The sequence below is a fragment of the Phyllobates terribilis genome, unplaced genomic scaffold, assembly GCF_046119375.1.
Source record: "Phyllobates terribilis strain yellow unplaced genomic scaffold, ASM4611937v1 Scaffold_12__6_contigs__length_324123572, whole genome shotgun sequence".
Classification (NCBI taxonomy): domain Eukaryota; kingdom Metazoa; phylum Chordata; class Amphibia; order Anura; family Dendrobatidae; genus Phyllobates; species Phyllobates terribilis.
The window spans coordinates 253,520,248-253,530,565 of NW_027362772.1; the positions used below are offsets into that span (position 1 = coordinate 253,520,248).

Below are 10,318 nucleotides of genomic sequence, written 5' to 3' on the forward strand. Positions count from 1 at the left end.
GGTGGTGAGATTGGTAATGTACGGGTGACAGACCCGATACCCATTGTGATTTGGTGTAGGGCAGCAATAGGTCTCAAGGGACAGAACTACCAGGCGGTAGTAGAGCCAGTAAACTCAGAGCACAGACCTACACTCCTAACTGCTAGAGGGGTAGTTGATGTGCGCAATGGGAGGGTACCCGTACGCCTCCTAAATTGTGGGGAGGAGGAAGTCAAATTGCCAAGATACGCCACTGTTGCCAAACTGTATACTGTGAATAATAATGCCATACACACCATGGAATCCTTGACCCCACCAGATACAGTGGAGGACAATGACTCCGAAACCCAGCTGGAAGAATGGTGTCAACAGCTCCATGTTGGGACTGACGCCACTCCTGTCCATCAAAAATGCGGTGTTCACAGGGTGGTTCAGGAATATGAACAAGTGTTTAGTAAACACCCACTTGATTTTGGAAGGGTCAAAGGGGTACAGCACCACATACCCACAGGTAACCATCCACCCATTAAGGAGCGCTACAGACCCATACCACCAGCACACTACCGAAAAGCAATAGAAATGTTGCATGACATGAAAAAGGCAGGGGTAGTAAGGGATAGTTGTAGCCTCTGGGCAGCTCCCCTGGTCCTGGTCAGAAAGAAGGACGGTAGCATGAGGATGGGTGTAGATTATAGACAAATTAATCGAATAACACATAAAGATGCATACCCTTTGCCCCGTATAGAGGAATCCCTGGCTGCACTGAAATCTGCCAATTATTTCTCTACATTGGATCTCACTAGGGGGTACTGGCAAATCTCTGTTGCTGAGGAAGACCGGGAGAAGACAGCCTTCACCACCCCGATGGGATTATGCGAATTCAACAGCATGCCGTTTGGACTCTGAAACGCACCCGGAACGTTCCAGAGGTTGATGGAGTGTTGCTTGGGACACTGGAACTTTGAGACGGTGCTGCTATACCTGGATGACGTTATCGTGTACTCGAGGACGTATGAAGACCATCTGAAGCACCTGGTGGAGGTATTTGAGGCATTGTTGCGGTATGGGATGAAACTAAAACCTTCCAAGTGCCACCTGCTCAAACGGAAGGTTCAGTACCTGGGACACGTAGTCAGCTCAGAGGGGGTAGCACCAGACCCGGAGAAGATCACTGCCATCCAGAAGTGGCCTGAACCAAGGAACATCAAAGATGTACCTCAATTTCTGGGACTGGTCGGGTACTACAGGAGGTTCATTAAGGACTACACCAAAAAGGCAGCACCTTTACAAGATCTCCTAGTAGGACAGTCCAAAAGAGGTAAAAATCCCCCATTCCAGTGGGGCAAAGAACAGACTGAGTCCTTTGCATTGATGAAGGAAGCCCTAACTGGTGAGGAGATCCTGGCTTACCCCGACTACAGCCAGCCTTTCCTGTTATACACAGATGCCAGCAACGAGGGATTGGGAGCTGTGTTGTCCCAGAAGCAAAATGGCAGAGAAAAGGTGATCGCCTATGCCAGTAGGCCCTACTGAGAGGAACCTGGAGAATTACAGTTCCTTCAAGCTGGAGTTCCTGGCCTTGGTCTGGGCTATCACTGAAAGATTCAAACATTACCTAGCCTCAACTAAATTTACAGCCTTTACCGACAATAACCCCTTGACACACCTGGAGACAGCCAGGTTGGGAGCCATGGAACAGCGTTGGGTGGCCAGATTGTCGAATTACCAGTTCACAATCAAGTACTGGGCAGGTAACAAGAACGCCAATGCTGATGAGCTGTCAAGAATGCCCCACCAGTCGTACACTAAGGATGAAGTTGATGACCTAGAAGAAATTGAATTACTTGCTTTCCACATAAATGGAATGGTCCACGAGCAACACACCTCCAGAAGACGTCATGGTAAGACGCTAAACCCTTTACCTCATCACAGCTGGAAGGAGACCCAGGACAATGACCCGGTTGTCAGCCTCATCAAAGGACTGATAACCCAAGAAGGTTCCCACCTGGAGAAGGATGCTCCTCCACAAGCCAAACACCTGTGGAATGAGAGAAGCCCGCTGTTCATCTACAGAGAGAAGCTGTGCAGGAGGTATGTCAACCCTAGAACCCATGAAATGGTGTGGCAGATTGTAGTACCCAGGACGGATATCCAGATGGTGCTAGAGGCCTACCATGACCAAGCAGGTCACTTTGGCTGGAAGAAGCTGGAAACCCTGCTGAAGGACCGGTTCTATTGGGTTGGAATGCGGAGTTCCATAGAAATGTGGTGCCGGAATTGTGGGCCCTGTAGCCTCAGAAGGAAAGACTACGGAAGTCAGAAAGCACCCTTGCAGTCCATCAAAACAACCCAACCCCTGGAGATTGTCGCTCTGGATCATGTCAAACTGTCACCCACTAGATCAGGCTATTCCTATGCCCTGACCATGGTGGATCACTATTCCCAGTTCCTGGTGGTAGCCCCTGTCAAGGATCTGACAGCAGAAACTGCAGCAAGAACGTTCCAAGCCTACTTCTGCAGGCCCCATGGATACCCGGACAAGGTGCTAACAGATCAAGGCCCTGCCTTTGAAGCTGAGTTGTTTAAAGAATTCTGTCACCTGTTCGGATGCAAGAAGATCCGGACTACACCGTATCATCCTCAAACCAACGGTATGTGCGAGAAAATGAATAACATCGTCATTGACCTGTTAAAAACCCTACCTTTGGAAGAGAGGAACCAGTGGCCAGACAAACTACCTGACCTGGTGAACCTGTATAACCACATACCTGTGAGTTCTACTAATTGTACCCCAGCGTACCTTATGAGAGCAAGACCTGGAAAATTGCCTATGGACCTGGAGCTCGGAGTGGTAGAACCTGCTGCGGATATGTCCACTGAAGACTGGGACACAAAAGAGCAGTACAGGAGAGTACAGGCCTGTGTTTAAGACAGCCTAAACAAAGTCAGGGAAAGACAGGAAGACCAGTATAACAAGCATGCACCAGCAGAACCCTTGGCACCTGGAGAAATAGTGCTAAAGCGGAAAAGAAGAGTTTACAAGCTCGATGACCAGTGGGAAAGAGAGCCCTACACCGTGTTAAATTCTAGATTTGACAACACCAAAACCTGCCTGATCAGCAAGGATGGAGGTAGGACAACCACAACAGTCTCAAGAGACCACTTGAAATTGTGCCCAGGTCTACTGAAGACACAGGAGGAAGAAGTACCTCTTACAATACCGGAAAAACCCAAGGATGATGTGGTTCATACAGTCCTAGGAGACTTCCCTGCGGACTGGCCTCAACTCGATGGAGCAGTTATCATACCAGTGATACACTTCTGTCAGCCACCAGAAGAACCTCCACCACAAGAAGAACCTGTGAGCGCCCTAGAAGAACCTGCTCAGGAACAGGAAGAGCCCCCAGTAAGAGAAGGATCGCCAGTTGAAGCAGAACCTGAGGGTCCAGTAAACAGTGCACCTGCCAGTCCTATAGAGATGTTGAGGCAGTTCTATAACTTACCCGCACGTACACCTGATAGGTTAGCGGATAGTGCATGCACAGACACCAGTATCACCCCAGTGCTATGTAGATCCACACGCAGCACACAAGGCCAAATCCCTGCCAGGTATAGGGAATAAAATACAAAATGCCTACAGTGTAAATAGTTACCCAGTTGGGTATTGTCTACTGTTATTTATTGTGTGAACTGGAAAAATTATATGTGTGCATTTAGTTACCCATTGAGGGTATAAAGACTTGTAGGCTGAGGACTGTGAGCAGCCAAAAACTGTCCATTGTAAATAGTTGCACTTATTAAGGTGCCCCCTATTGGCTTTATGTCAAAAGACCACTGAACAAAAACCCGTTTGGTGTGGCCGAAGACGTGGTCCAACACCTGGATCACTTATGCCCTGTAGCCACGCCCAGGGTCTACGTTGAGGGTTTTCAGACGGGTCCCTCATGCTGCTCATGTTGCACCTTCACCAGTGAGATGAACACCTGGTTATGGGACTCACTATAACTTTGAAAATTTCCTATGTGTTATTGTTATCATAATTGTTGTTGTTACCTGTTTAAAATGCTTCAGTCCAGGAGTACTGAGTTGTACTAGGGGGGAATGTGGCACCCTGCTACCACAGGTACCACAGGACCCAAAAGGGTGCATGGACGGACTTCTCCACCAGAGGCCCTCACTACATAGCAGACACCTCCACCCTTCCACCTCATACCACCAGAGGGAGCCCTGTTAGGGATATATATACTGGAGGGTGGAGTTAGGTAGAGAGAGTGTGCTGACACTCAGATCAGTGAAGGTGCAGCATGTCTGCTGCTGTGTTGAGAGCCCCGAGTGTGGCCGAGGCAAGGAGAGAGGAGTTAAGGGGGCAGAGGAGCATCTGAAGCTCAACCCGGGACACAAGCTGGACACCGGGTCCGCGCCTACAGGGTCCTCTACACCCAGTAGGGACAACCGGCATACCAGGAGGATTCCAGATCCCTGGTCAACCTGAAGCTACCATAATTTTACAGCACTAGGAACCACGAAGGCCCCAGCGTCCAGGGATAGTGGTAGCCAAAGAAAAGTTCTACTACAAGCAGACAGGTGGGAGAGTGAAACAGCATAGAAGCTAGGCCTAGTTCCAGGCTGGCCAGAAGCTTTAGAGAAAGGAAGAAACTTAAAGAGTGACCCCAGGGTACGGGCCCGGGAGCCGACTGCCGTGACATCCCACAGAAGGTCAAGGCCCGGGTACCGAGTTTCCCCCGTATCCCCCTGGGCGAGTCACAGCCTTCCATCATTTGGTTTTCTACCTGGATCGAAGTTGTGCTGTACACAACTCATCCAGGTGAGCGACATACATCTTGCCATCCTGTCGATCACTCTGCAGTATTATACAGGGAGTGCTCCCTCTTTCTCTCTTGTTTCTCTGGTATAATGCTGGCACATTGTTATGGATAGATCTGTGAGGTGGGCACAGTAGGATAGGTTATTCTTTGCTGATGTTGGCTTACATGGTGGCACTGATTTGAGGTCCCAAATGTTGTGATATCCAGCTTTGAACAATACAACTTGGAACAATATAAGGGCAATAAAGTTCTGGGCACGACATTCTCATAGTTATGACTAGGGTTGGCATTGGAGATGTCGCGAGGATAATTGGAGTCAATATACTCGCCAACTGTCCATAAGACTCCCAGAAAAAGGGGAGACTACCCAGAATCGCGAAAGTGTCAGGAACCCTCCCGGGGCACTACTGAACTAAGACCTCCAGAAAAACAGTTATTTTGGGGAGATGGAGAATGGGTCTTTGAGAGGCAGAGATTGGGTGTGAAGGGGGGTAGTTTAGGAAAGGAATCGTGCCTGCAACTTTAAGATCCGTATGGGTGCTTGATGTCAAAAGTTGGCGGTTAAGGCAGTATTAGGGTAGAACCAGCAATAAATATGACATTCTTAAGCTAGGATCACACGAGAGTATATTATCTTATCAGAGAGAGTTGAGTCAATTATGCAAATCACACTCTGATCAAACTTAGATCAGAGTGTGATCCAATTCTTTTGGATGAGGAGAAGATGGAGAAAACAAATGTCACCATCTTCTCCATTGTGTTAGTACTCAAAAATCAGACTGCACTCAGATGTCATCTGAGTGCAGTCTGATATTTTCCACAGACTCATTGACTTGCATGGCCGAGTGCGATCTGAAAATTGGATCAAACTCTGGCATGCAGCAATTTGTGGCATGCAGAAGTAGTGCTGCTGCAGAGTGTGACATGCAGAAGTAGTGCTGTTGCTTTAAAAGCATTCAACAACTATTAGAAGTAGCACATGCACAGGAGACAGGAAGTGTTGTGCTCCAGAAGCATCCAGCAACTAGAGGGGTTAACACAGTCACAGCAGAAGGGGAGTGTTTTAGCAGAGCCCCAGGGGGATTGTGGGGAAGTTGTTTGCTGTCTGGCTGGAGCCGAAGAGAAAGGTGGTGTGTGTGTCCTGTATCTCACCAAAGCACCCCTACAAGTGAAAAGGATTCGAGTCAGGAGTGAAGCTAAGCACAGGTTAGGTAGAGTTCCTGAACTAACAGTGCAGAGTATTGTCAGGCAGAAAGATAAGGACTGGAAAAAATGGTGTCACAGGGATCATCTCCCTCAACAAAACCTCCCCCCTCCTTCATCACAATGTGCTATTAAGAATGCTGTGTTCATTAATGTGCCTTTGCATTAGAACTGTGCTGTCCTGTACTACTGGGAAGACTGTGAACTGCTGTGCTGCTAAGGAAACTGTACAGTTTGTCACTGGAGCCTGTTGCTCATAAGACTTAACTTGCACTGGCTGTGCGGCTTCTTATTAAATGCTACTGTTCTACCGTTTATGAGGACTCTTGTCAAGTTTGTTTCACTTGCTGACCAAACACCCTACGTGTCTGTGCCTGAGGGTCAATACCCCTGTGTGTCTGAGAAAAGCTGCCGCATATGGTCTATGGTCGCCCTGAGTAACGGTTCCCCAGGATTCCAAAGAATTCATGTAACCTGTCTCGCCCCTATCTGAACCTAGCGGCGTGCGTGTAACAAATTACTTCCTCAGACCATCTTGGTCCGAAGAAAAAATCAGACATGTGTACGACCCCATAGAATAACTGCGTATAGGAATCCGTAATAATGTCTAACATACTAAGGGAAGGTTCAGACGGCCGTACTTTCGGTCAGAGCCCGATCAGACAAAACATCGGATTGCACTCAGAACGAAAATACGGCCGTCTGCACCCGCCCTTAGTATGTTAGACATTATTACGGCTCCCTATAAGCAGTTAGCCGGTCAGCTCCGGTATATAATTAATTATAAAGTATTTTCGGTCAGTGTGGTGACCAATGAAAGTCAATGTGTTAGTGCATAAAGGTGATTTTAATGGAAGATAATTCCAGCGTCCATCGCCAATGCCAGAGGTGTATCTAGGTTTTCTGGCACCTGGGGCAAGAATTTAGTTTGGTTCACCCCCCAGTACATTTCCAATTTGTACACTTAGTCATGTACCAATGAGCTGATCTCCCTAATTCTCTCAATGTTCGGTGAAAAACTGAGAGAAGCAGGAAGAGAAGCTCATTGTCACGTGACCGTAAGTATGAAAATCGTATATGAGTAAAGGGGCCATGTGATGACTGATGGAACCAGCAAGCAGAGATGAATCCTTACAGTGAGTATATTATGTAGCATCGGCGTCTCTGCCTCCTTCCAGGCAGAGACGCCGTCCCTCTCACCTCCTCTCTCCCCGCTCTCCTTCCCAGCCTGCTGTCGGCGCGAGCAGTCCTGTAGCATCGGCGTCTCTGCCTCCTGCCAGGCAGAGACGCCGCCCCTCTCACCTCCTCTCTCTCCGCGCTCCCCGCTCTCCTTCTCAGCCTGCTGTCGGCGCGCGCAGTCCCCCGGGCACTGCGCTTAGGACGCGCACGCTCACCCCTCTTAAAGGGGCCGTGCGCGCCGTCCTAAGGAGTCCCTGGCCAATAGCCGAGGGTCCTCCCATATATAGGGCACCTCCTCCAAAATGGAGGTGCCCGAGCAAAGTTGTTGCACAAGTATACTTACCTCTGCTTCAGCACTCAGGTCCCGTTGCCAGCCTGACTACCAGTCCTCTCTGCCAGCTTGCCTACTCTCCAGCCCGACAGTCTGTCCCCGGTCATCCCCCAGTCTGTCTATGGGCACGTCCACCTGCTTACCAGGAAGCACCTGCCAGTTACCTGCCAGCTACCTGCCGTGCCTGCTAACCCGCTCACCTGGGAGCGCTCGCCTGCTACACGTCTGTTACCTGCTAGCCTACCTGGAGGCTCTGCCGTCACTTGCCGTGACCACCTGCCTGCTAACCTAGAGACTTCAGCCTGCTTGGCCGTCACTTGCCGTGACCACCTGTTAGCCTATCTGGAGGCTCCTGCTGTCACTTGCTGTGACCACCTGCCTGGTAAACCTAGAGACTACCGCTTGCTCTGCTGTCTCGTACCGTGACCACCTGTCAGCTAACCAGAGACTTCTGCCTGCTTACTGTGTCCATCCGCCATACCGGTCCGTCCCAGCCTTCTGAGCCGTGGGAGCCACCTGCTCTCTTACAAGGTCGTCCCCAGAGTAGCACCTGGTCCCTCTGCCCGGATCCTCCCTGGTCACGGAGTCGTTAGCCGCCGTCCGACCAGGGTCGGTTCGGGTTGATACTTAGTTACGCCCCTCTGGGTCCCTCCTTGCACCGCGGCACAGAGTTTCCACCACCCGGATCCGTAACATATTACACGCTGTTAGGATTGGCTAGAGGGCTTCATTTTATAATTAAAGGGCTTGTCCAGGTTTAAGATGAAAGTCTGCAGTTATTCTAGGTGACTGAAGGCTTCTGAATTCTCACAGCGCATACACTGCACACTTTTAGGATTCTCTCTTGCACAAGCATGCGATTTGTATACTTCTTACCACATTCCGACTAGACTTGTCCGGCTTCGCTCAATTCATTTTCATTGAGTGAGGCCACACATGTCTAGTCGGCATGTGACCGCATGTATGCATATCACTGGAACGAGAGAATCCTGACAGAGTGCAGTGCGCACTGTGAGAATTCAGAAGCCTGCAGTCACATAGAATGACTGCAGACTCATCACAAACTTGTACAACCTCTTTAATGCTTCTAACATAAATAAAAATATGAGAATTAGTCAGTGTCACAAAAAACATTTACATCCAGGTACCTGATAGATGACGTCTCTGGAGTAGTTCTCTTTCTTTTCTTCTTTATCTTATCCAAACTCCATGATGAGTTTTCTCATCCACATCCCGTCTCTGCAGACTTCCACCTTCCCCGGTCTTCTGCAGCACATCCTCACACGATACCCTGAAAGATAGCAAAGTTATTATAATGCTCCTAAAAAAAATATCTGCCCTACGCTGAATAAATAACTGCCCCTCACTATTTTCCCTGCACAAAATATGACCCCCACACGCTGTCCCTCTCCTTACCATACTGGACCCCCTCTTCACACTGTCCTCTCACACTGTGTTCCCCCTATAGGGCCCAGTCTCTACACTGTGCCCTCTCACCACACTCCCCTTCCTTGGCTTGCTATCCCTTCCTGGCTGTGCCCTTACACTGTACCCCAATGCAACCCCCCACACTATTCAGTCTCTATTCTGTCACTCTTTTCTCCTCCCATACTGTCTCCTCGCACTATTTCCCTCAATAGTCCCCCTCCCACTTTCCGTACCTCCTCCCCACACATCCCCCGACTCCCCATGCTATGTCCGGACCCATCCCCCCATTCACCATACTGTGTCTGCACCGATTCCCCCATCATCCCTTGCTCCTCATATTGTGTCTTCAAATTTCTCCTGCTCCCCATATTGTGTATGCACCGGTCCCTTCCTTGTTCCCCAAACTTGTGCCCTCAAATCATCCCCCCTTACACTAAATCTCCCCCACACACAGTAAATCTCCCCTGCTCCATTGTACTAAATCATCCCCAAATGGTAAATACCCACCAGCCCCGTTACACTAAATTTCCTCCACACAGTAAATACACCCCCACACAGTAAATACCCCCCACACAGTATATACCCCCCCACACACAGTAAATACCCCCACACACAGTAAATATTCCCCCTACACAGTAAATATCCCCCAGTGTATTTATCCCCCCCACACACAGTAAATAATCAACCAACACACAGTAAACCCCCCCACGCACATTAAATATCCCCCAGCCCCCCGTTACATTTAATCTTCGGTGTCTTCAGCTCTGGAGCACATGGTACTTTCCACTGATGTTCTTCGCGCACCTGTGGGTGCCGGCCAGTGACGTCAGCTGCGTGATCACATGACCTGATCACGCTGCTGGCGTCGCCCTGACCCGGAAGTCAGAGCTTCAATTGTACTTGCATATGAAAGATACGAGTACAATTGATTACTGGGAGCCGGCGCGCTGCAGCTTCTGTGAGCTGGCTGTCAACTTGACAGCCGGCTCAGAGAACTTCCGATTCCCAGTCCGAGACACTTCGGACCACCGCATTAGGTGGCCCGACTGCGCCCCCTTGCCGGCTGCTACCGCAGCACATGCCCCAGCTGGCAAGCCCCACCTAGATACGCCTCTGGCCGATGCTGAACATACACCCAATCACTTCTGCAATTTGTGGAACTGACAGGTCTGCAAACTGGTCTGAACGCAGCCTTCTACCCAATAAATTATAAGTAAAGAGAAAACTAGTCAGAGCCTCTTTAAGCAAATGGTTAGATGCATAAATCCACGAGCCACTGGTAAAATTTCTGCAGGAATAATACTCAGTAGTAATGTTTTGTGCAGGCTTGGCTTGTGTACAGCAGATTCCAGCACAATGCACAAGCTGGGAA

General features: G+C 49.5%; 1 long non-coding RNA gene across 1 annotated transcript in view; it reads right to left on the bottom strand.

The window, feature by feature from the left end:
• The window catches only part of LOC141171573 (uncharacterized), a 163,578-nt gene extending 153,779 nt beyond the window's left edge, over positions 1-9,799 (bottom strand). The window contains exons 1-2 of the long non-coding RNA XR_012252345.1: positions 9,687-9,799; positions 8,667-8,809 (exon numbers count right to left, since the gene is read on the bottom strand). This is a non-coding gene — a long non-coding RNA (uncharacterized lncRNA). The remainder of the gene's footprint in view (positions 1-8,666; positions 8,810-9,686) is intronic.
• Positions 9,800-10,318: the final 519 nt, after the last annotated feature.